The sequence below is a fragment of the Crocuta crocuta genome, unplaced genomic scaffold, assembly GCF_008692635.1.
Source record: "Crocuta crocuta isolate KB4526 unplaced genomic scaffold, BGI_CrCroc_1.0 scaffold556, whole genome shotgun sequence".
Lineage (NCBI taxonomy): Eukaryota > Metazoa > Chordata > Mammalia > Carnivora > Hyaenidae > Crocuta > Crocuta crocuta.
In genome coordinates, this window is record NW_027527436.1 from 5,121,020 (window position 1) to 5,145,872 (window position 24,853).

General features: G+C 39.8%; 1 pseudogene; it reads left to right on the top strand.

Moving 5' to 3' along the window:
- Positions 1–21,528, top strand: part of LOC144227976 (small ribosomal subunit protein eS4-like) — an 80,816-nt pseudogene extending 59,288 nt beyond the window's left edge.
- The last annotated feature ends 3,325 nt before the right edge of the window (positions 21,529–24,853 follow it).

Consider the following 24,853-nt stretch of genomic DNA (forward strand, 5'->3'; position numbering starts at 1 on the left):
TAGCTTGATAAATTATGGAGATCAGGGTGAGGATCACCCTGAATCTCCATTGGCAGAACGGTTACCAACTAGTCCTCTGCATATGATACAAATGTTCACGATGAGAATAACAATGGTGCAATGCCTATACAGAGATGCCTATACTTACATCTTTTATTCCAAACCAAACTGGAACATAATGAACATATAAGAACATATGAAAGCAAATATCTAGTAGGTAGCAGATGCCATAAGGAAGAACATAGGGCTTCTGTCCTAGAATATCTCATCTGGTTGTGAGATCATTTTGTTATTTCGGATACTCTCAGAGCCTCTGAAAAGCTTTTGTGTTATTTTTTAATTATTAATACTATCTTCTTACTCTGAAGTCAGGGCCTTTGTGGATATTACCCCATTAATCATCACCAGCATCCTGGGGTAGTTAGGAGACACTTCATTTTGCAGCTGAGAAAACAGAGGCTGAAATCAATTTAAAGAACTTGCTCCAAGTTGCCCAGGTAGTTAAGAGACAGATATTTTGCAAATCCACGTTTGTCCATCTGATTCCAAAATCTAACTTCTTTAATCCTAGCACATAGAGCTCACTGCCTACTCATGCTGCAAAGTGCTGCATTACGCAGAGTTATTGGTGGACAGTGGTGACAGCCCTGGACCTAGAGTCACCAGACTTAGTCCCAAGCCTCTGGCCTCTGTCACTTGCCAGCAACAGGCACGTCATCTACCTTTCCTCACCTGTAAAATGGATTTTAATAATATTAGTTTTACTTTCCTTATCAGCATCAAATTCAATAGTGCACGGAACATGGTGGCACAACTGCATAGTACTGTTTAAATGCATGGCGTTATGTTATTTTGTAAGCATTCTGAGGTCACCTTCTAGTGCAGACCTTCTTTGGTTGAAAATGGATGTTAAGCTTCTCAAGGGTGGAAATTAGGCCTATGATTTCTTGGAGCTAGGTGCTCCCAGAATTCATCTTGTGTGTGATGGAAAAACCCCTCCCCACCTCACTCCACCCATGTTCCCATATTTATCTTACCTGATTAGTATATCCTCTGTCTCTTGGAGAGAGAAGGGAGAGGGGAACTGCACAAAGCCCCTGAGTTCTGGGTGCTGTTGAGGGATTCAAGATGTGAGGTGAGGTATGTCTGTGCCAGGGGGAGGTGTGGATTGAAGGAAGAGGGCAGCTCTAACAGACCTAAATTATATAGATTTGGCTTATGTCTCTTAAAATAAAACTATTACCAGACTTCCTTTAAATAACATAATTCTATCCGTCTTTCTGTTAATCAACTTACCTGGTAACTTTCCTGAGCTATATAATGATAACCATGGGAGAAGCTGGTATTTTTTTTTCCTAAGATTTATTTACCTACACCTCTTTTTACACATTCTGCTGTGGTTATCATCTGTCTCTATGACTTGCCCATAGTGATCAGTTCAATAAATATCTATAAAATTACTTATTTCTTGGGACACCTGAACATATTTCTGGTCTTCTTCCTGGCTACAGTTCAACTGGAGGCTAAAGGAAATACTACTTTTTAAAAATTGCTTGGAATAAGAAATATCACCACGATCTCATTCTCTCTCTCTCTCTGTCTCTCTTTCTCTCTAATTTTATGCTTAAATATCTCTATCTCTAAACAGACAATATTAGTTGTGTAATGATCAGTGAGGCTGCTCATTGTGCAGTTCATCAAAGAATAACAGTGAAGAAGAATCTTACCAAACACAACACCAGACAGGCTTCTTTCTCTCATGAGTGCTAACTTTACAGTTCTGTTTAGTTTTCTAGGACAACAATTACAAAGTACCCCAAATTGTACAGCTTAAACAATAGAAATGTATTCCTTTTCACTACTGGAGACAAAAAGTCGAAAATCAAGATGTCGGCAGAGTCCTGCTCTCTCAGGGCTCTATGGAAGTGTCTGTTCCATGCCCCTCGCTTGGCTTCTGGTATTGCTAGCTATCCTTGGCCTTCTTTGGCTTGCAGCTGCATAACTCCAATCTCTCCCTGTGTCTCCACAATGTTTGTCACTGTGTGTCTTCCTGTTTCTTACAAGGACTGGATTAAGGGCCCAACTTATTGCAGCACGACCTTATTTTAACCTAACACGTTACATCTGCAATTACTTTATTTTATATTCTGAGGTTCTGGCAAGGACACAAATTTGGGGGGCCCACTATTCAACCCTGTACAGCTTCCCTATGGGGTAGGAGCCAGAAATTCACACCTGCCATTCCTTTGTTGCTTTAAAGGCAACTGTGCAAAGGACTAAGTTAACTCAGTAGAGGCTTTGATATTAGGCTCTGGTGGAAAAAAACTAGATGATGAGGGTTGATTTTTTTCTAACTGTACATCAGAAGTCTCTCTTTGCATAGTACACTTCTAGCTAAGATCTTGTCCACCAGGTATACAAGCTGATATATAATTCTTGGGCTCTACAATACAGGGTTTTATCCCTTACCCCTTATAGATTGATTATTCCAGAATCAATAAAGAAGTAAAAACCAACATTTTTTTTTTCTAAGTGTGATACCAATTCTCTTCTGATAGAAAAATCTGACCTGAACAATTACCGGCCTTGTTATAGTGTGAATATTCATATACTTCACTGAAAAAAGATGAAGTTTGGTTAAGGAGTGCTGTGCAGGCACTCCTTAACACGGAGTTTTATGTTATAAACTGTTTATGCAACCTATTGCTTTTTTAAATTTTGAAAAAAAAAAAAACCTAAATTAGACTTCCCAAATATATCTGGTCTAAGGATTTTGGAAAAGAAAATAAAGGCCTATTCTTTCAATTAGGGGTAATCCAATCAAGTAGAAAAGCTGCCACCATTAGTTTTGAGTTCTTCTAGTTCAGTGGTTCATAGACCTGCCTGCACATTACAATCACCTGGGGAGATTTTTAAAATCCTAACGTCTGGGCTCGACACTAGGCCAATTTAATCAGAATTATTGGGAGCAGGACCTAGGCATCATCATTTCTGAAACTCCCCAGCCAATTCCAATGTCTATCCTAGTCTGAGAACTACTGTCTGATCTTAACCCAGTCATTCACAGTGTCCTTTCTGGTGAAGCCATTCAAAAGTCCACAACATCTACTTTACTGACTGCACCTACCTACCATGAGGTACAAGCAGTTACAAAAAATAACTGTAATTGGTTAAAAACCAGAGGAGTCCACATGTTATGGGTTGAACTCTGTCCCCTCCCCAGCAGATATGTCCTAATCCTGAGAACCTCAGAATGTGAACTTATTTGGAAATAGGATCATTGCATATGTAGTTAATTAGGATAAGGTCACACTGGAGTGTGTGTGTGTGTGTGTGTGTGTGTGTGTGTGTGTACAGGGGGTGGGGGAAGGAGTGTCTTTAATCCAACATAACTGGTATCCTTATAATAAAAGGAGAAGGGAGACACACAGAGAGAAGTGTTATGTGCAGATCCAGACACACACAGGGAAAGGACAGCCATATGACAATAGACACCGATACTGGAGTGATGCATCTACAAACTGAAGAACACTAAGGATTTCTGATAAATACCAGAAGATAGGTAGAGGCAAGGAAGGATTCTACAGGTTTCAGCAGGAACAGGGCCTTAGCAACACCTCCATTCAGACTTCTAGATTCCAGAACTATGCGAATGAATTTCTGTTGTTTTAAGTCACTCAGTTGTGGTACTTCATTATGCAAACTAAAAGACTATGGGTGCGGGAATGAACCACAGCACCATGTGCACAATGTCCCCAGGCTTCTCTAGATCCACCATCAATAGCTAGTTATGGATGTCAAAGCACTACCAATTAGAGGTGACCTGAAGGGGCCAACTGGTTCACCGTGAGAAATGGAAATAGTAGTGACTAACATGCATTGAGGGCACACATAACCTACACTAGGTCCATTTAATCCTAAACAGCCCTTTGAGAAAGATACTCATTGTTATCCTTATTCTGAAAAAGAGAAAGCTGAGGTTTCCACAGATCAAGAAACTTGCCCAGTATTGCTCCAGTAATGAGAAAAAGAGCCAGGAATTGAATCTGGTTGTACATAACCCTAAAGCCCCAGCTCTCAGTGTTGGCTTGGGAGGAAACACTTGGTGCGCCCAGCGGTGCCATCAGGGCAGCTTTCTTTAACAATCAGACGGCCTCCTGAAGCTGGCTGAGCTGCAAGAGGGAAGAGTCGTGGCTCTGGTGTGACAAACACAGGAGTCTGGCATCCGCACTTGCAGCTGCCAGAAAGAATTAAACAAAGTGAATGAAAGCAAAGGAAAAGCAATAACAAACATACCAGCAGCAGCAGCAGCAGGAGGGAGGACCCAATTACTACTGGTTGAAGTGTGAGGAAAATTAAAGTTGGTGATGGTTCAAGGTTATGTTGAAATTCCAAAGCAGTGGGCTTGCATAACCATGAAACATGGAAATTAAAGTATTACTGATGTTCACGCTGTTTATTGCAGGACTTCACTTTCCACCTCACTTGTCTCAACGAGTCTCAGTTCAGTCATGCACTAACCACCACGGAGAAGGGAAAAAAGATAAGGATGTGTGTGGATGGATGTGTGTGTGTGTGTGTGTGTGTGTGTGTGTGTGTGTACCTTAAATAGTAAATTAGTCAGGAATAGGGGAAACTACAAAAAAAGGATAATATAATTTACTTTGTTTGCTTCTGACTATGCCCATTTGTGTTCTGTGAAATAAAGCAAATTGCTAACATTATTCGGTCCCAGCAACTCCAAAATATTTTTTAGGCAAAAGCTTTGTGAATTCACCTACCAAACCACAGATTACTTTTGAGTTCTCACCAATAACAATCATTAGGTTTATTTAGCATTTCCTATGTTCCAGACACACAGATATAATTAATCCCCACGAGATTATGAGCAGAAACCAAGAGTCAGATTTTTTTTTTAATTTTTTATGTTTTATTTATTTTTGAGAGCGAGAGAGACAGCTTGAGCAGGAGAGGGACAGAAAGAGAGGGAGACACAGAATCCGAAGACAGGCTCCAGGCTCTGAGCTAGCTGTCAGCGCAGAGCCCGACGCCAGGCTTGAACCCACAAACCACAAGATCATGACCTGAGTTGAAGCCAGAGGCTTAATTGACTGAGCCACCCAGGCGCCCCCAACATTCAGATTCTTTTTTTTTTTTTTTTTTAATGTTTTATTTATTTCTAGGAGAGAGAGCGAGACAGCGTGAGCAGGGGAGGGTCAGAGAGAGAGGGAGTCACAGACTGAAACAGGCTCCAGGCTCTGAGCTGGCAGTCAGCACAGAGCCCGACGCGGGGCTCGAACCCACGAACTGCGAGATCATGACCTAAGTGAAAGTTGGACGCTTAACCGACTAAGCCACCCAGGCGCCCCGCAACATTCAGATTCTTAACTGGCTGAGCTACCCAGACAACCCTATCAGTGCCTTTTAATTGGAGTCTTTAGAGCATCTACACTTAATATCAGTTTTAGACACCTAGATTTAGGCCTATCATTTTACTATTGATTTCTGGTTTTCTCAGGTTTTGTTCCTCAGTTCCTTCTTCCCTGCCTTCTTTTATGTTAACTGAATATTTTTCATAGAGCTCAGTTTCATCTCTTGGATTTTTAGTAATACCTCTCGACATTCATTTTTAGTGGTTAAGAAATTGTAGTATATATCCTTGACTTTTTAGAGTCTATTTAGTGTTAATATTGCATTACTTTCCATAAAACAGAAGAAGCTTACAACTATATATGGCTATATACCCCTTCTTTGTCTTTTTTACTGAATATGTCACATGTATCACATCTATATTTATTATAAAACTCCATAATAAATTATTACTTAAAAATGATATGTAATTTTTTAATTAAGAGGAAAATATCATCTTTTAAATTTGCCCTATAGTTATGATTCCAGCCAGGGCTCTTAAGTCCTTTCTGACATCATTAGTCTCAACCTAAAGAATGCCTTTCAGCACTTTTTATAGGACAGGCTTGCTGGTGACAAACTTGCCAACTTGCTTCTTGCGTAAAAATGTCTTTGTTTTGATTTTACTATTTTTCCCCCAGCTTTATTCAAGTATAATTCATTTTTAATTTAAAGAATAACTTAAAGCATATTAATTTAAATTAACTTAAAGAATGTTTTCACTTGATATAAAATTCTGTGTTGAGAGTTTTTCTATTTAGGCCTTAAAAATATTGTTCCAGTATTTTTTTGGACTTCATTGTGACTAATGAAAACTCACACATAGTTTTAATCAAATTGCTCTTCCTCTGTATATAATGTCTTTTTTCTTCTGCCTGCTTTTAATAATTTTCTCTTAATCTTCGGAGGAGTTTTCTATAATGTGCAGAGCTGATTTTCTTTACATTTATGTATTTCTCATTCATAGAATTTTTTGAATCTAAAACTATTTTTTTCACTTTTAAATGGTTTATTTATTTTTGAGAGAGAGAGTAAGAGAGAGGGGAGGGACAGAGAGAGAGGAGACAGAGGATCCGAAGCAGGCTCTGTGCTGACAACAGAGAGACAGATGAGGGGTTTGAGATCAGGTAATGAGATCATGACCTGAGCCGAAGCTGGATGCTTAACTGACTGAGCCACCCAGGCACCCCGATTTTTTCATTTTTATTAATTTAAGTAATTTCATCAATTGTTTCCTAAATTTTTAAAAATCTTTCTCTTCTTATAGGACTACAATTACATATATGATACATCTTTTGAAATTTTTCCACTAATCCCTAAGACTTTGTTCATTCTTTTACAAACTTTTTTCCTTTGCTTTTTAGATTGGATAATTTTAATTAGTCTATTTCCATGCTCACTGTCTTTTTGTTCTGTCATTTCCAATTACTAGGCCTACCTAGTAATTTTTCCATTCCCATTATTTTATTCTTCAGTTCCAGAATTTATGCTGATTTTTTAAAACACTGCATATTTCTCTGTGAGGATTTCACACCTTTTCACTAATTATGAACATAGTTTTACTTATTTTTTATCATATTTGTAATAGCTGCTTTAAAATTATTGCCTGCTAACTTCAAATTTGGGATGTTTTCCCCCCAGGATATTGTGAGTGTTTAACTCTGGATTCTGTTATTTCCTTCAAAAAGTATTAATCATTTTATGGCAGACAGTTAAACTGGCTAGAACTCAAACCACAAATTCTCTGTCCCCTGAACTTGCAGAATCTGAACAGCAGAATCTCAATACCCTTCATTTAGCCTTTGCATGGAAACCACCCAGTCTGGGGATTTTCTATGTGACTTTCAGCCCTGTAGAACCTAGACTGGGGCTTGCCATGAGGCTAAGATTCCTCAAACATTTGAAAACCACCCAGTGTTCCTTCTTCTAATTGTTAACTTCTCTCTAGTATTTTCCTCGTTTGGTCACTTTCAAGGGCCTTCAGGCAATTGTTATTTCTATTTCATCCAGAGTTCACAAGTATTACCTGGTATTGGGTTTATCTAATAGGAGCTGTTTGGGGATTATGAGAAGTAAAACCTACCATCAGTGAGAGATAAGCCTTGTATGGTCACCCACTGGTACTGTTGAGGTTTTTGGGGTGATAATGGAGGTTAAGGGGTCCAGAGCCAAAAGCCAAGAAAGAATTCTTGAAGATGTCTTTGGTGCAAAAAGGTGATTTTATTGAAGCAGGGGGACAGGACGTGGGGGCAGGAAGAGCTGCCCTGGGTACCATGAGGAGAGACTGGTTTTATACTATGGAGTTGGGAAAAGGTTAAATTCAGGGGAAGTTTCCAGTGAGAGTTTCATATGCTAAAGAAGACTCCCAGGATATTGGAGTCTATTGTCAAGCTAAGGTGGTTTTCCCTCTAGCAAAGCATTAACATGAAGACGGTAGGGAGTTCCTGGAGAAATGGTTTACTCTGCCTGTCTCAAGTATTTGTCAATGGACTGCAGGTTATTAGGGAATTTAGTTCTATCTGCCATTTCCTTCAGGCTTTGTTTCCCAATCACTAGGGAGGGGTGATGTTGCGGCTCCAGGAAACAGAGTCTGTAGGTTTCTGGAGATTAGGCTATTGATAAGATTGCCTTTTTCCTGTGATTTACTAAAATATTTGTAAGTAGATGGAGACTTAAGTCCAGCAGGACTATGATCTCTATCTGTTAACTATTTGTTTTTCCCCTTTCCTATGCCCTTGGGCAGCCTGAGGAGTATTACACATATCCCCCCTGGAGGTGTGTGCGACCTTCAGCTTGCCTCATGCTCTCTCATCACTACCAGGAAGTGATTTGTCGTGCACCATGATTTAGGCTATCTTAATTAATACAAGGTACCAACTGCAGTATTTTTGTTTTGATTTTAAAATACTCGGTTTATGTTGGAAGCAGGGCTTCTTGAGCTTTTATAGTTAAGGTGTTTAAAAATATAATGCCATTTTTATTGGCTTTCATAAATTTTCTGTGGGACGTTCATCTTGCAAAATAAAATATGTCAGTCAGGGTGCTTTTCGGAAAGGTAACCCCTGCAGAGTGTGAAAGGTTACTATATTCATCACTGATTTCCCTAGTATTGGTAGCAGACCTGCCTGCCCATTAAGATCCCCTTGAGACATTCTAAATTTTTTTTCCTCACAATTTAAATTTTTCTAGACATTTTGTATTTCCCCATTTTATGTGATACTTAAAACTTTTGGCCAAATCAGTTAATTGTCTTTAAAGGTATTTTGTCTCATTATAGAATGGTGCCTGGCTGCTTTTCCCTTTCTATAATCCCTGTATACTCCCTCCAATTGGAGGAGCCTAGACTGATAAAGCTGATTTTATTTCAAATAATCCAATAGAATTATAATAGTAATGAAACAGCTTTGCTTTGAACTTTTAATTATTTAACATTCAGTGATAAATTAATGAGCCCCTACTATTTACAAATCCATTATTCTCCCCCTGTCTGTAATAGGCAGGGTAGGCCTACCTGTGGTTCACATATTCAAACTGTTAGTAGATAACACAAACAGTGTCTAGAACATTATATAAATTTGGCCAACTTTACACATTGGGATCATTTACTTTAACTTTTAAAAAAATCCTCTAGACAAACAGGGATTTGGGTAATTGCCCAAATTCTTATAGATTCACAACCTCAATTCTCCACTCTTAAATATCTTCCTGCTTTTTGTGTTTTTTTTCTTAATTTTTTTTAATGTTTTTTATTTATTTCTAGGAGAGAGAGAGAGAGACAGCGTGAGCAGGGGAGGGTCAGAGAAAGAGGGAGTCACAGACTGAAACAGGCTCCAGGCTCTGAGCTGGCAGTCAGCACAGAGCCCGATGCGGGGCTCGAACCCACGAACCGCGAGATCATGACCTGAGCGAAGGTCGGACGCTTAACAGACTAAGCCACCCGGGCGCCCCTCTTCCTGCCTTTTGAGATAAACAGAACTTTGCTCCCATTTATCTTTTATCTCTTCTTCCATTCTTTTATTTACTCTGCCTCCTTTCTGTTTCTCAGTCCTGTGGTCCCACCTTCCCTCACTGATTCCAGTTCTGCTCCCCAGGGCTCCCTACTAAATTGGCACAGGTTACTATAGGTTCTTCTTTTTATAGGAGAAGAGTAGAGAACAAGAGAAATCTATTCTGCCTTCAGGGTGTGGAATCAGTGAGAAAATTTTTTCACACTGCCTAGATTAATTATTCTCTTGGCATTATACAACAGAGTCTGCACCCTTCTCATATTCTCACCTACTACATGTTCAAACCTGATGGAAGAAAGAAGGGGAAAAAATAAAACAAAAACACTGTGACACATACACCAGATATTGCAGTAGGTACAGCAGATCAACCTGGATGAAAACAGCCTCGTGGGAAGTCAGGCACACACACAAATTATTTTAACATAATGTGGAGTAGATCCGAGAAACGATTTACAACATAATCAAATATCCGGATAGGAGCGCTGACTCTGCTGCTTTGCCTGGAGGCTTTCAGGAAAGTTTTAATACAGGAATGTGACATATGAACTGAGTCACACCTCTGTCTCTTAGAATTAGCAATTCTCTGTGCCTCGAGCATCCTTTCTCCCAACTCTTCCTTTGCGTGACTGACAACTGTTCTTCGGGGATTAGTCTGAGTATTACCCAGTCCCAGGAATCTTTGTGACCACATTGAAGATTAACTCTACCGTCTCTATCACAGGTTCTTCTTTTCTTCCTAGACCTAATCACCTTCTTTATTATTGTATGAATTTGGTCATTTTTTATATTCATTCACTTATTGTCTGTTTCCCCAACTTGAATGTAAGCTCCATCAGGGCAGGAAACTGAGTCTTAATCACTATTAAATTCCTGGTGGCTAGCCTTATGTCTAGAACGTAGTAGATGCTGAGTACATATTTACGGATAAAATCAACTGTGGTTACTTGTCTGTATGACTATCAACTCCAATAGATTGTGGAGCTTTAAGGAAAATCCCATTGTACTCATGTTGCATTTGCTTTTTTTGTTTGTTTGTTTAGTCTTTTAAAAAAATTTTAATGTTTGTTTATTTTTGAGACACAGAGACAGAGCATGAATGGGGGAGGGGCGGAGAGCGGGTGAGACACAGCATCCAAAGCAGGCTCCAGGCTCTGAGCTATCAGCACAGAGCCCTACTTGGGGCTCAAACCCATGAACAGTGAAATCATGACCTGAGCTGAAGTCAGAAACTTAACCAACTAGGTTGGCACCCCAGGAGCCCCAACATTTGCTTTTTTGTATGACAGTTACTCTTGTTCTCTCACACATAGTAGGAGCACAATAAGGGTTTTTTTGCATAAATACATAGACACACAAATAGTTACTTATTCTTCCTTTATCCACTGCTTTTATTGGAAGGAAGGTAAAGACATTTTTTTTTTTTTTTCTTATAAAAAAGTTTAAGGAAAAAATAAGTTGAGCTGTTCCAACTTGCACAAAAATAGTTCTGCCACCTCCATTTCACAGGAAGAAAAACAAAGAAACCCTTTGAGGCCACTTTCTACATTTGATTGGGGACAAAGTAGTGACAGAATGAAATATTCAAGAATGCAACTGTTAAATAGAACCCTGTTGAAAAATGTTTTCGTTTCTATCCTTGGACATTTCTTGGGAGATTAGCAGTTTACCAGGTGACCAGAGATGGCATTCTCTCCCTGCCAATGTTTGGTACATTCCCTTTGCCTCAAATGTGGCAAACATCTGAAATTTATTCTTTGATGTCCCAATTTTAAGATAACTTCATAAGACCCTTCACATGGCAAATCGACCAGCATGCTGATGAATCAGAGTCAATAAAAGTATAAACTATTAAGATCAAGCACTTTCTGGTTCAAAAAGAAAAAAAAAACTTATACTTGGTCACAATAAAACTTTTTTTTTTTTTTTTAGTTTTATGCCTTAAAAAAACTTTTCAAAGTCTAATACCCATTTCCTGTCATAATAATCTTGGAGTCCTTCACCAGGGTTAAGGAAACTGCTAGAAAGGTCAATCGAACGATCATTAAATGTTTGACCATAACCTGTGCTGTGAGTCAATGTTGAATACCTACTACGTGCACTGCCAGCATTAGCTATTTCATAACCCTGGCTCGCTCACGGTGCACGACTCGGAGGAGAGGCTGACATCAAAGCAGGAGATTGCAATTCTGCATGATGAGCATGAGAGCTGTACATACATGTGGTGCCGTGACAGCTCTTAGGAGGGGCTCTAACCCACACGTGACCAGGAAGAGCTTTCCACAGCCAAAGATCAAATGCTATAAAAGATATCCTGATCCTGGTGGAAAGTACATCTTGCGTGAGCAGAAGAATAAGAAGTCGAGTATTTCAGACTCCAACCAAGAAACATAGTTTACTTATTTAGGATGGAATTTTATTTGCACATCAAGATCTATCCAGCCTGGATTAGGGCCATGTGAGAAAGAGGGGGGGAGAAAAAAAGTCCCAACCACCACAACACTGGCAAATAAATGCATTTTCACAGGTTAGAATAAAGCAAAACATTTTTCATTCCTGCCTCAAATTTTTGGCACCACCAGGGGACAATTTGCTCAAGTAAAAGGGACGAGCAAAGGGGAGAATGGCAAAGTGTGAGTGGGATAATCATAAACATTGGAAAGGAGTGCTGTTCGCCGCTGCTCAGAGGCCCGAGTTCTCGGCAAGTCCGAAAGCAGGCTTTCTTGCTCACTTGCTTTGTGTGTCTGTTTCTTTCCTTCCTTTTTATGGAAAGGCATATTTTCCTATCCATTAAGATTTATAGTTTTCTGCCAACTACTTCACTGGAACGAGTTTTCCCTTTAATTTAACAATGCACATATTAGGCTGTAATGTGCCCATAAAACCTCCTTCTCAGATAGTGCTTACCAAATGCATTTCTTTAAGACTCGTGATGAATAGAAATACAGTATTTGCAATTTGGAACCAAGTAGCTTCCACTTATCTTTTAGGCGAGTATGTTGGTGCTACTATTGTTTCACCAGAAGGTCAAACTCCATAAATTAAACATCCCCAGGTTCTGACAACATGATCGAAAGGTTTTTGAGGTAAAATAGGACCGTCACTGATTTTTCTAGCCCATGTGATCTTCTGTAGGGCTTACCCATTAGCTGGGCTCCAAGAACTATTCATCTTCGTTTCCCCATTGTTGCCAGACCCATGGAGTTTGTGGCATTTGCCGTAGCACATTAAAAAATGAAGGCTTAAAAAGGGATTTAGAAAGAGAGAAAATTTCTTAATCATGCTTTCATAACTGTTGGTGAACAGTTGGTTTAAATTTCCAAATAACTCTTTCAAAAGGATAATATCAAAACACATGCAAAAAATAAAAGTCTAAATAAAGCACAATAAATTATTTCACTGCTAAGGTATTAGATTTCAAAGAGAGAAGAGAGTACACATAAGGATATTAGAGTGGACTATATTGGATCTTTGGGAATTGCTGTCAGATATTGATGAAAACAGAGAGACTGTAGGAGATCAGATAAAAGAGAGAAATGATTACATTTGGAAGAACAATGTGAAATACGTGGCCAACAGAGATTTCAAATGTAAGCTAATAGCAATCCATGAAAGAACAAAGTTGGGGCAAGTCCCACATCTTTAACCGCATTTACAATCATTCAGCATCTGTAAAAATTTTTACATAGCATTCTTCCTCATTTCAAAATTTGCAAAATACATATTTAATAGGTTTAGCATGTCAGCCGGTAACTTCGTCCACAAGCAGTGAAAAGGACTTGTGTTTTCAAAAAAATGAGTTGGGTTTTGGTGCTTCTGCCCGTTCAGCTCTGCCCCAGCCAGCTGCAATCTGGGCTGTTTCCTAGCCCAGAGACGCTGTAAACAATGTGTTCTGTACATTTTAGCATCCAAACCCGCCGTCTAAACCTTTCCCCTTCTTGCTCCCAAGCCTCACACTCTGCCCACCTGGAGCACAGGGAGTCCATTTTCAGACTACCCACTGTCCTCCTTATCTTACCAAAGTCACCAAAGACAAAGAGATGCGGGAAAGATTTTTCCAGAATGTGTTTTCCTATCTGATAAGAATACTAACCATTACATCCAAAATGGTCGAAGATTACTCGAACTGGAGCAAAATTTGGGAAACAAATTATTTAAAAGCCAGCTGGGATAGTAACGAGGAAGTTGAGGTGAGTCAGCCAGTCCCCCCACAGGCAGGCCTGTCTAATACACCTGCTACTCAAAGCCCCCTTTGTGACCATCTCACTGTGTTAAGATAACCTGAAGTCACAGCGCAAGTAGCCTTCTGGTTCATTTCAATTGTATAGATGTTACTTGACTACATAATGCAAGCTTTTAATATTGCCCTCACTTGTACTCTGTCCTTTGTTCCTGCCCCTAGGCTGTCTGTATTTGTACTAAGTGGACAATTAAAATTAAAAAAGAAGAAGAAGAAGAAGAAGACGTCAAAGGCATGTTAGCAGGGCATTCTGAACTGATTAATTAATAGCATAGATCTTGCTTCAGGATGGAGCATGAACACCTCCATCAGTAATCATTTGCTTGGGGATTAGAAACCTTTTCTATCTCTGTGGGCAATGAAAGAGAAATATGGGGAAAAAAACTTTATAGGTGAAACTCTCCCAGGTGCTACCCAAATTTTACTATCCTTTATAAACCCTTAAACTGATTTGATATCAAAACTTGTTCGGTGTTGTCTAAACACAAGTTCAGAAAGCATTTCCACTTAGCTGATGTTCTCTGCTGTCTGTAATAACTCCATATTTCCTCCATATTTACGTGACTCTATATTCCAGAGGCTCATAAGAGGATTCTCTACCTTGCAGGGGAATTCCAAAAAGAATCATGCATGTATGGTCTATCGTGGAGAGTCTTCTCAGTAAAGATAGTTTGGTTCAGGGGCCTATTTTCTGAATTTGTTTTTTCAGATATAAAGTCCTCTTAATTTCACTAGCTAACAGTAGTACTGCATTATTCGAGAATTTACAACAGTGCTTTCCAACAATATCCCTGGGACAGATTTTTGAATTTGTTTCAATCTTGATTACAGTGTACACAATGAACAAAACATATTTCTACACAATGGTAAATCCTAATTGAAAATAATATTGTTTTAGTTTGAAAAAAAAAGGGTTTTTGAGTGAAGCCTTCTACTTGATATTCTGCAGGGGGGACAGAGGGGTACTAGAGAGAACCAGTATCTTCCTCAAAACAAGTTACATTTTTGTATGAGATGAGTTAGGTGACATAATGGCAAAGATATAGTCAAAATAATAGTTAAAATGGCTTATAATTCCATGATGGATTGATGTCACTATTCTTGGGATGGTTTCCTTCCCTGGAAATGTCTCATCACATTCTAGTTGCTGGGATTATGGTGCTCTAGCATTGTGAGTAAGTGAAGGGGCCCTGGGGTGAGATAGTCAGACCTGCGTCCTCAATCCGTCACCAACTGTGACCTTAGCAAGTTACTCAACAGAAACTGATCCTCAGTCTCCTTATCTATAAAATAGTGGCAGTATTTCTCCCATCATAAAATTGTTGTGAAATGGAGACAATGCATATAAACTGCTTCACTCACTGCCAATGATACAGTAATTGCACTATATTTAATACTAAATTGGCAAAGTTTTGATAATAAGAGAGTGATTTTCTGCTGCTTTTAAGCAATCTGGCTAAGAAAGACTATAAGCCTTGTAAAATGTGAAAACCCCTTCGTCCTTCCCCCAGGACAAGTCCCTCAGCCTTTCAGCATGTGCTTCTGCTCATGACCTCTTCTTACACCCAGTCTGTATATATTACTATTTTTTTAAGTCAGTTCAACCTTCTCTCCTCTTACACCCACATGTCTCTCAGTGGTCTCAGTGCTCCATACCTTCATGGGCAGGACTTTCTCCCTAAGTTTTTATTTTATTTTCACTCTACCCTAATGATCACTCCTCAAATCCAAGTTTATGCACTGTGGAACTATTTTTGTTGTAAATCAAATTCCCAAGAAAAACAATATCAGTAGATTTCTTTCACTTAATATATTATCAAACAATATAGAATGTAAGTCTAACCAAACACGTGACCTCAATCTGTAAAGAAGTGCCCATAGATTGACCTGAAAATTTGGTTTCATATCACTGACTCCTCTAGGACAAAGAAACAAAATAGGAACTGAGTGTCCCTAACGACTACCTTTGAAGAACCTCCCTCATGTGATGATGATATGTTCCTCTGTTAGAGGTTTTTCAAATGGATGTTTTTAGATGGTTTCTTATTAAATTGCCTGCTTTTATTCACTTTAAAAGTGAGATAGATGAAAATATTCAGCTTTCAAAAGGTCATAGATATCAGTTACCTGTTGTGATATAAAATAGTACCGCAAAACGTAGTGACTGAAAGGAGTGACCATTTTATTTGCTCATTATTCTACGGGTCAGCTGTGTGGGTTGGGCTCAGCTGGGAAATTCTTCTGTTTATGTTAGCGAGGGTCACTTATAAAGCTGCAGTCATCCAGTGACTAAGCTGGGGCTTTATGGGCTAAGTCCACCTCACTGCCAGCTCTGGAGACTGGTGGTTACCCTTGGTTCAGCCATGACTCCAGCTGGTTAGTGTTAGTGGGTGACTAGTTTCCGAAAATGCAAGAACAGGAGCTGAAAGACTTGTTAAGACAGGTTCACATGCCATCACTTCTGCTTCATTCTCTTGGTCAAGGAAAGTCATGTGGCCAAGACCAGGGTCATGCATACACAGAGAGGAATTATAGTAGCCATGTTGCAAATAATCTCCCATACCACATAAACCTTTATAAGGATAAATTAAACTATGTTTGATTTCCATTCATTGTCCTGATTTGTTTAGCTGACTTTTACATTTTTTTAACTTTTTTTTTTTTTTGAGAGAGAGAGAGAGAGCATGAGCAGCGGAGGAGGAAGAGAGAGAGAGAGAGGGAGATACAGAATCCTAAGGAGGCTCCAACTTCTGACTGTCAGCACAGAGCCTGATGAGAGGTTCGAACTCATGGAGCAAGAGATCATGACCTGAGCCGAATTGGGACGTTCAACTGACTGAGCCATCCAGGCACCCCTTTAGCTGACTTTTTAAAGACTGTTTACTATACACCAGCTACTGGTGATACAAAAGTGTGTGTGTGTGTGTGTGTGTGTGTGTGTGTATCATTCTAAGGGATTTTATTTCTGCCAGAGAAGAAAGAAAGAAAGTTAGTAGACTTCTGGGACAGTGAGTATCTTACTGACTACTCGACTGTGGTTAGTTTTATTTGCTGAACTGCTGAACCTGGCCAGGCATTCCAGAGACGTGTGCCATTCAGCACAAAATGGACTAAACAAGAAAGTTTACATGTGTTGTTTATAAACCCAACCTCATTACAGCAAAATAATGGAATCAAGCAAGTCATGAAATACTTTTTGCTGAGACTGAGTCAATTACATTGTTATCACACTTGAATAGCTGTACAAGTTTTTGATCTCCATTTGAGGCAGATTAGGGTAGTGGTTAAGAATTTAGCTATGCAAAAATAATAATAACAATAATGATAATATAACATCCTCATCGTAAAATAGAGACTATACTATAAGCTACCTCATACAATTAAGTTGTAGACTAGAGAAAATATGACACAAAGTATAAAAATCTGTATCTTCATATATAATAGTATTATTTTATAATTAATAAAGGAAAACGACTTTCAGAAATGGATGAGTAAAGACTCATAATTTAAATTTACTTAAGTGTCCATAATGTCTCCCCTTTACCCTCTGCTCATTAAGGATCTTGGAAAGCCAGATAAAAATTAATAGAAGGTTGTGGATGTGGCATACTGGTTTGAATTAGGAACTCACCTTCTTTTCTTTCTGAAACACTTTTTTTAGTAGAAAAAAAGTGTATGTGTGTGTGTGTGTGTGTGTGTGTGTGTGTATTTAATACTGATGATAGCAAATGACTCCCGATTTTTTTTTGTGATAGAAACTCTGCTTCTTTATAATTTATGTTGTTTGTTTCTTTGCTTGTTTTTAATCCCAAGATGTATTGAGTATGGGTTAATAGGAAAAAAGACCATCTACTTGACATATTCCAAATTCATTTCAGGGTAAAGCTCTGCCAATCCAGAGACAGGCGTCAAAATTTATGGTGTGAGGAGGAAGGTCATATTTCATTGTTTTCAGTAAAGATACGGCAGCAGCCTGGTGGTGAGGGCCAAATTTCCAATTTAAGAAATGAGTTTTCATCTATGCAAAAGCTGTGATGCAGTACCAATTAAATAATAGAACATCTCTCTTCACTTAAGGACCCTACCAACCAATGCCAGGAAAGTCTTGCCACTAACAATGCCTGACTCTAGGTTGTGATTGTTGGACTTTGGTTAGTTATGTCATCACTTGAGCATTATTTAAATATGTTTCTCCTTTTAATTCAATTTCCTGTTGTGTTTTCTCAAAACCATAAATTGTCTCTTAAGAAATTTTACAAAATGCATATTGTTCTCCCGTGAGACCTGGGCTGTTCCTCAACAGGGCACTGCCTGCCAAATGACATTTTTTTGAAAAGTTTTCCCTTTATTGGTTTTGCATAATGATTGCAACAATTCTCATGTAATGAAAAAAGAATGAAGAATGCATGCCCTATTCCAGCACATAGCCGCAATGTTAATGTTAAAACAAAGCAAAGCAAAACAAAACAAAACAAAAACCCGCCCCTAAAAGTGGTCTTGGACACCCAGTTGTCCTCCTCTCGCTCCCAGTTTTGGATTCAAGATGTTTTCTATATTTTTTCCTCTGGTTCAAAATAAACTATTTATGCTCAAGAAAAATCTGTCATGTAGGACATCTGTGGTAATGTTCCTGCAGTCTGGGTTGGACCCCAGCTCCAGTACCAACCCGCATAGAATTCATGGGGGATATGGCTTAACTTCTCTGAGTCTATATCATCTCTTTCGTAAATTAGGAATGATGGAGTTTACTTCACTGGATTGTTCTGAAGATTAAAGATAAGGCCTGTGAGGGGCCCCTGGGTGGCTCAGTCAGTTAAGCATCTGACTTTTGCTCAGGTCATGATCTTGCCCTCCATGAGTTCAAGCCCCATTTCAGGCTCTGTGCTGACAGCTCAGAGCTTGGAGTCTGCTTTGGATTCTGTGTCTCCTACTCTCTCTGCCCCTCTGCCTCTCATGCTCTCTCTCTCTCAAAATAAACAAACGTTAAAAATGTTTTTAAATATTAAAAATAAAAGATAAGACCTGTGAGAACGCCTCACACAGTGTGAGCTGAAGCTAAATATAAATCTGTTATCTCTTTCAGAGATGAAACCACCGTTTTCTGCCCTCAAAGCACAGAGGGTAAGTGTAGTCCAGGGGAAGGGCACTGGCAATGGCAGCGATGAAAGGCGAGCACACTGGGAGACACACTGACATAGAGATTACCAGCTCCCACCTAGCCAGATGCCAGAAAAAGATAGCGTGTGTGCATGAAACTGGGTCTTAATTCATTTTTATATCTACTGCAGCACACAATAGGCACCAATTACTGTCTGCTGATTTATTTTATTGTCTGCATATGTATAACTGTACACAGTAATTTATAACAGGAGTCAGTAAACTATGGCTTGTGGACCAAATCTGGCCCTCAGTATACTTTTGTAAATAAAGTTTTATTGGGACAAAGCCACATCCATTTGTGTAGGCATTGTTTATGCTGCTTTTGTGCAACTATGGGGAGTTAAGCATTTGCTACAGAGACCACTTATGGTCCTCATAGCCAGAAATACTATCTTGCCCAGGTTCTGCACAGAAATTTTACCAAACATTGGCCTATGGGATTGAGTTACCTACTCACTCCTGACTGAATAGAGGGTCTCCTGACAAACTCCCTAATTCAGGTGCCATGTACTTCTTTGAGGATTATGTTTTAATGTAATTGTTTCATTTTCCCATGGAAATTACTGGCTTGATGATTTTTTAAAGGAGAATCTGATATTATTTAGGAAAAAAAAAAAAAAAGAGTGCCTAAAACATGCAGAGACATTTTACAAGGCACAGTAGGCACCTTGAAAAGATGAATGAACAGTGTTGTAAGGCAGAGGATGGACCAGGGGCCCTGGGTCAGCCTCTCCAAGCTGACCATCAAAATAATGACAACACTGGGGTCACCGCAAGGTAATAAATAAATATCACTGACTTCATCTTCATTCCCGGCCTTTCTCTGGGTCTGTGAGTTTACTCTATAATGTCACCACATAAAGACACTGGACAACAATGAAACAAAAGACACAGATTCATGGAAACCTGACTTGTCCATAGAGTCCTGGTTCTCCTATTCATTCTGCACGAGGGCTGACACCTCTGCTTTGGTAGAATATTGTATACTGTGCCCCCTAATACTCTATGGTCATATTCTGGGTACTGGAATATGTGTAGCTGTGGTTGGCTGACCCTGAGGAAGACCTCAAGCAATCAATAATTGACTTGGGGTCCTCTTTCTTTATCTGGCAGCTACTTTATACTGTACTTACTATACAAAAGAAGCCAAGTTGGCATGGCTTTTTTACTATCTCTGCAAAATCCATTTGGATCCATTTCTTTTACTACCATCAACCTGGGGAGGCAAAGGAAAAATCAACCCTAGGAGTGTGAAAACCACTGTACTTAAAACTATATCCTTTGCTTATTTATTTCAAGTAGAAGGCCACACAGACACAGAAAAACAGCAGGCTCATGAAATGAGATTTAAGGTCCATTCTGGTTACAGGGTCCTCCCTGATGTTCAATCCTAGAGGCGGTACTCCTCAATCTTGAAGATTTTCCAAACCTTCCCAGCCCAGGAGAGTTTCTCATGTTGAAAGACTGCAGGATGGGACCCCATAACAATCCCCAGAAAGTTCAGGCTGAAATTACATTCAGGCCAAGTCTGTATGGTGCACTCCTCTGTAATTGTTGGGTCTCTTCCAGAAGGCTCTCAACACATGGGACTCCGATGAAGTTCAGCATGTGGAAAGGGCTGAAGCCTGAAGCCTGTGTGTTTGTAATGGAAACACTGCAGTGACCCTGTGATCCATGTCTGTATCTGTGCCGCCATAAAACGTGTTTCTCTAAACAGAGCAGCCGAAGTGCCCGTGATGGGTGGGGGAGGGGAAGTTCTGTTAAAGGTTCCCCCAGGTAGGGAGGCAGGAGGGCCTCTTAATAAGAAAACCATGCATTTAAGGAAACTTTATAGTTTGCAAATGTACTTTCACATTTAAGAGTCTCAGGATGAGCCTCTGAAGTGGGTAAGGCAAGCATTCCTTTTCTCTTTTTATATATGAAGCATCTGAAATGAAGTCCAAAGTCTTTCTCAAAATCCATGAAAGTCTCTGCCAGAATGAGAGCCAATGTCCTCTGATGCGTAATTCAGTATTCTTCCTAATGAATTATTCTCTGATATTTGCTTCTCTGTAACTACACTAGCATAGACATTCAAACACAATACCTGTCCTTAAATGAATCCAATGCAAATCCTCTCAAAGAGTGAACCAACTTGAGAATCAGAGTGAGAAAGGACAGAAAATGATGGAGAATCTTACTGATTATATTAATAAACACTTTGAGAAGATAAAATTTCTTTTATGGAATAAAATGTCATATAACTTAAAGTTTGAAATGGTCCTCTCATCCTTAAACGAGGGTGATTTCATCTTTACTGATGGGTAGGAAGAGAGCTAATCAGGCACTTCTAACCAGTAGTTCTGCCATAACCATCAGCCAGTGTTCAAAGAATTGGGTTGTCTAACAGGACCCACAAACAGCCATGAAGGCATCAGTGAGCAGAATAAGGTGAAGACCGAAAGTGTGGCCCGCGGGAAACGTTATTTGGATAGAAGCACAGAAATGGCTCTCATCTTGGTGCACACACATCCACTGTGTCTGTCCTTCCACGATCAGAAGCCCTTTAGCTTGCTCCTCATCACTGAGCCCATCAAACACCCAGTGCATTCTGCTGCCATCCCCTCCCACTGCCCAGGTGGCCTGTGCACCCCAGAGGTCTCCTTTGTGTCTGGCCCACCAGACTTCATGTCCTCTCTGTCCAAAGATATGCAAGAGGAAATTGGGGGGATTTAGAACATCTTAGTTCCATGAGGACTTACCAAATGTTTTGGACTACATGATCCTGAAACATAAAGTCTAGCCAAATCATAAGTAAAAGAGATTTGATAGGAGTCAGTAGTCAAGGAAGCTCACTCTACTTTTTCAGGTCTTTTTAAATTTTCATTTATTTTTAATTTTTTTAAAGTTTATTATTTTTGAGAGACGGAGACTGAGCACAATTGGCGGGGGGGAGCAGAGAGAAGGAGACACAAAATCTGAAGTGGGTTCCAGACTGTGGGCTTTGAGCACAGAGCCCAACATGGGGCCTGAACTCACAAAATGTGAGATCATGACCTGAGCCGAAGTTGGATGCTTAACCAAATGAGCCACCCAGGTGCCCCTTAAATGTCTTATTTTTATGTTTATTTATTTGAGAGAGAAAGAGAAAGAGAGAGAGAGGGAGGATGCAAGTAGGGAAGGGGCAGAAAGGGGGAGACACAGAATCCAAAGCAGGCTCCAGGCTCTGAGCTGTCAGCACAGAGCCCTATGTGGGGCTCAAACCCACGAACCATGAGATCACGACCTAAGCTGAAGTCAGAGGCTTAACTGACTGAGCCCCCCGGGTGCCCCAAGGAAATTCACTTTAAGGGAACTCGGTAGCCAGACCCCAGCTCCAGGTTAGCCAGGTATTGTCAGCCAGTCTCAGGGGCATTCTTTCCATAGATACGTGTGTAATCACAGTGTTCCATGCATCTCCCTTAGAGAGCAAGAATAGGAACATTTTTTGCATTTCTTTTTGTACTTTTTAATATGAAAAGAGCTCTAATTCATATAACATCAATTTAAAATAAATATAGATTTTTTCAGTCTCCCAATATAAAAGCATATCAAAAAATGTTTTGATACAGGCATGTGGAAACGAAAGTTGTACTATGCTAACCAGAAACTTTTTTTTAAAATTATGGGCTTAAAGAAAAGGAGGACCTAATGGCACGGCTTGTTTTTGTATTTTTTCCAGAATGTCTGGGATTTTAATTAGTTTCAATTTTCTGTTCTGAAATGAAGAGCAGAGTCCCATTTCTTCTATCTGTAACATTGCACTGGCCACAGATAAGAGAAATGAGAATTGAGCTTTCTATGCATATTAACGATGATTTAATTCATTCAAAGCATCAGCTTTCTATGTAAGAACACCCAAAACTGTTCATCAGTGCCATGGTCATCCAACTCAATAAACTGAGACAGAGGGTTCACAAATGAAGATGAGGGTTGCCCTCTATGTTACCACTTTTCAACATCAAGTTCTACATAGAAGTAGAAGGCATGGAGACCTCTGCCACTCCAGACCCTTGTGTAAGTTGTGCCCTGCATAAAAGGGCCTGGACAGGAGGCTGAAATCTGGCCTGTCCTCCATAAATTCACCTTGCACCCATGTAGAAGAAAGACACATATTTTAGATCAAAGGAGCTCACTGAGTCAGTTGCGGGTCCTTGGCCATCAGCAAATTCACCTTTGAATACAACAAAATCAGGTCAAGAAATGTATTGCCAAAATCTTCATTTAGAAGAAGGGTAGTAAGGAGCATTGTAAGAGAATTAGAGGTAAAGAGACTCTGTCTTTGATTTAGTATGCAGAGTTGCTGAGCATTACCATTTTCACCAGAGGCGGCATTAAATTACCATTATCGGCCATGTAAGTACGGTAGCTTTTATGTTGTGATAGCACCAAAAATCATTAGAGTCAGTATCTTTGGGTGTCCCCTTTCTCAACTTCCTCCCTTCACTTCTGTATCTCAGCTTACATCGCCCATCTGTTCTTGCCTGCTCTACCTGTGAGAGCCCTTAGCAGACTGATCATCGCTATTTAAAATTCCCCATCTGATAATTCCAACGTTCCTGCCAAACCTGGTTCTGATGCTTGCTCTGCCTCTTCAAATGGCATTTTTTTTTTCCCTTTTGGTATGCTTGTAATTTTTTTCTTGCTAGCAAGAAATAAAGTGCTGGGCAAGGGAACTGCTGTAACTAGGCCTTAGTAACGTGATGTTGACAGAGGAGTCAAGTGTTGTAGTCCTCCAGTGAGGTCTCGGGCTTCTAGTGAGCCTCAGCCTCTGCGCTGTCAGCTTTGCAAGTGTTTCTCAGGATGCCACAGGATGGCCAGAGTAGGCTAGAGTTGAGTATTCCTCTTCCTGGTGTCAGTTAGGCTCTGATAATACCCTGGCAGGTTAGGCTCCGGCTAACTAGTTTCCCTTAAGGGCAAAACAGAGTGTGCCGGTATATTTCAGAATGGTTCTTTTCCCTTCCATCTGCTAGATATCCTAGGAGATTCTCCTTTTGTTATTATTGTAGGAATCTGGTGGAGCTCCTGGAGGTAAATCTTAACAATATTGTGGGCCCTCCTGTGACTGAAAGCCCCTGTAGTTTTGAACTCTCAGAGTTGTCCACACCAAGCCTCTGGCAATTTGTCAATGACCATTCAGGTTTCTAGTTCCTGAAGTGGTTTCTGCTCTGAGAAGCCAAGACATCTTGTATTGGCCCATGTGTGTCTCCAACCCTGGGGACAAGTGGCTTGCTCTGTGTCCTCCCCTCTCTTCCGGATCCAAGAAAAGCCGCGGATTTTCAGTCTGATTAGCACTTTGCTTGTTAAGATGGAAGGATGGCTTCCAAGCTTCTTATGTGCAGAACAAAAACCTGGAATTCTCCATCTACTTTCTAAAGCGGAAGGATTCTGGATTGCTGTGACATCTTTTCTACTTATTGTCACTTAAAATCTGAAGGGCAGGTCGCTTCTCCAGATAGTCAGTGGGAAGCAGAATGGAAAATTTATTTCCTAGACTCAGAGAAGCAGGGACAGGACAGCTAAGAAATAGTAAGCAGAGGGGATTATTTGAAGAAGAACAACTGTCACTATGAGTATGGAATTTGGGGAAAGGGAAAAATAGCCAGAGAGTATTTCTAAGAAGCTTCCCTCATGTTGTTCAGAGTAAAACTCTGTCTTATACCCTTTAAGAAAAACTATAGAACGCAATCCACATTATTTCTCAAGGCTACTCTGCAGTGACTCAATGCAAGGAAGTCATTTGGGGACTCAGAAATATTTATTCAGGTTATTCCTCCTAGAATTGGGGGCTAATCAAAAGACATTCCAGTATGGACTACTTGTCATCATGACATTGGAAGGTTAGCAAGCTTGAAAATAGAAAAATTCAACTGCACAAATTAAATTATTTGAGGGCAAAAAATTAAAGTTTTTAATGTAGTGTTTTGTTGAATGTAATGATGGGATTCATTTTAAAAATTAAGCCACAAAAGAAAAAAGAAAACAGAAACAAAGGAACTAGCATGGGATAGAGAACACTTCC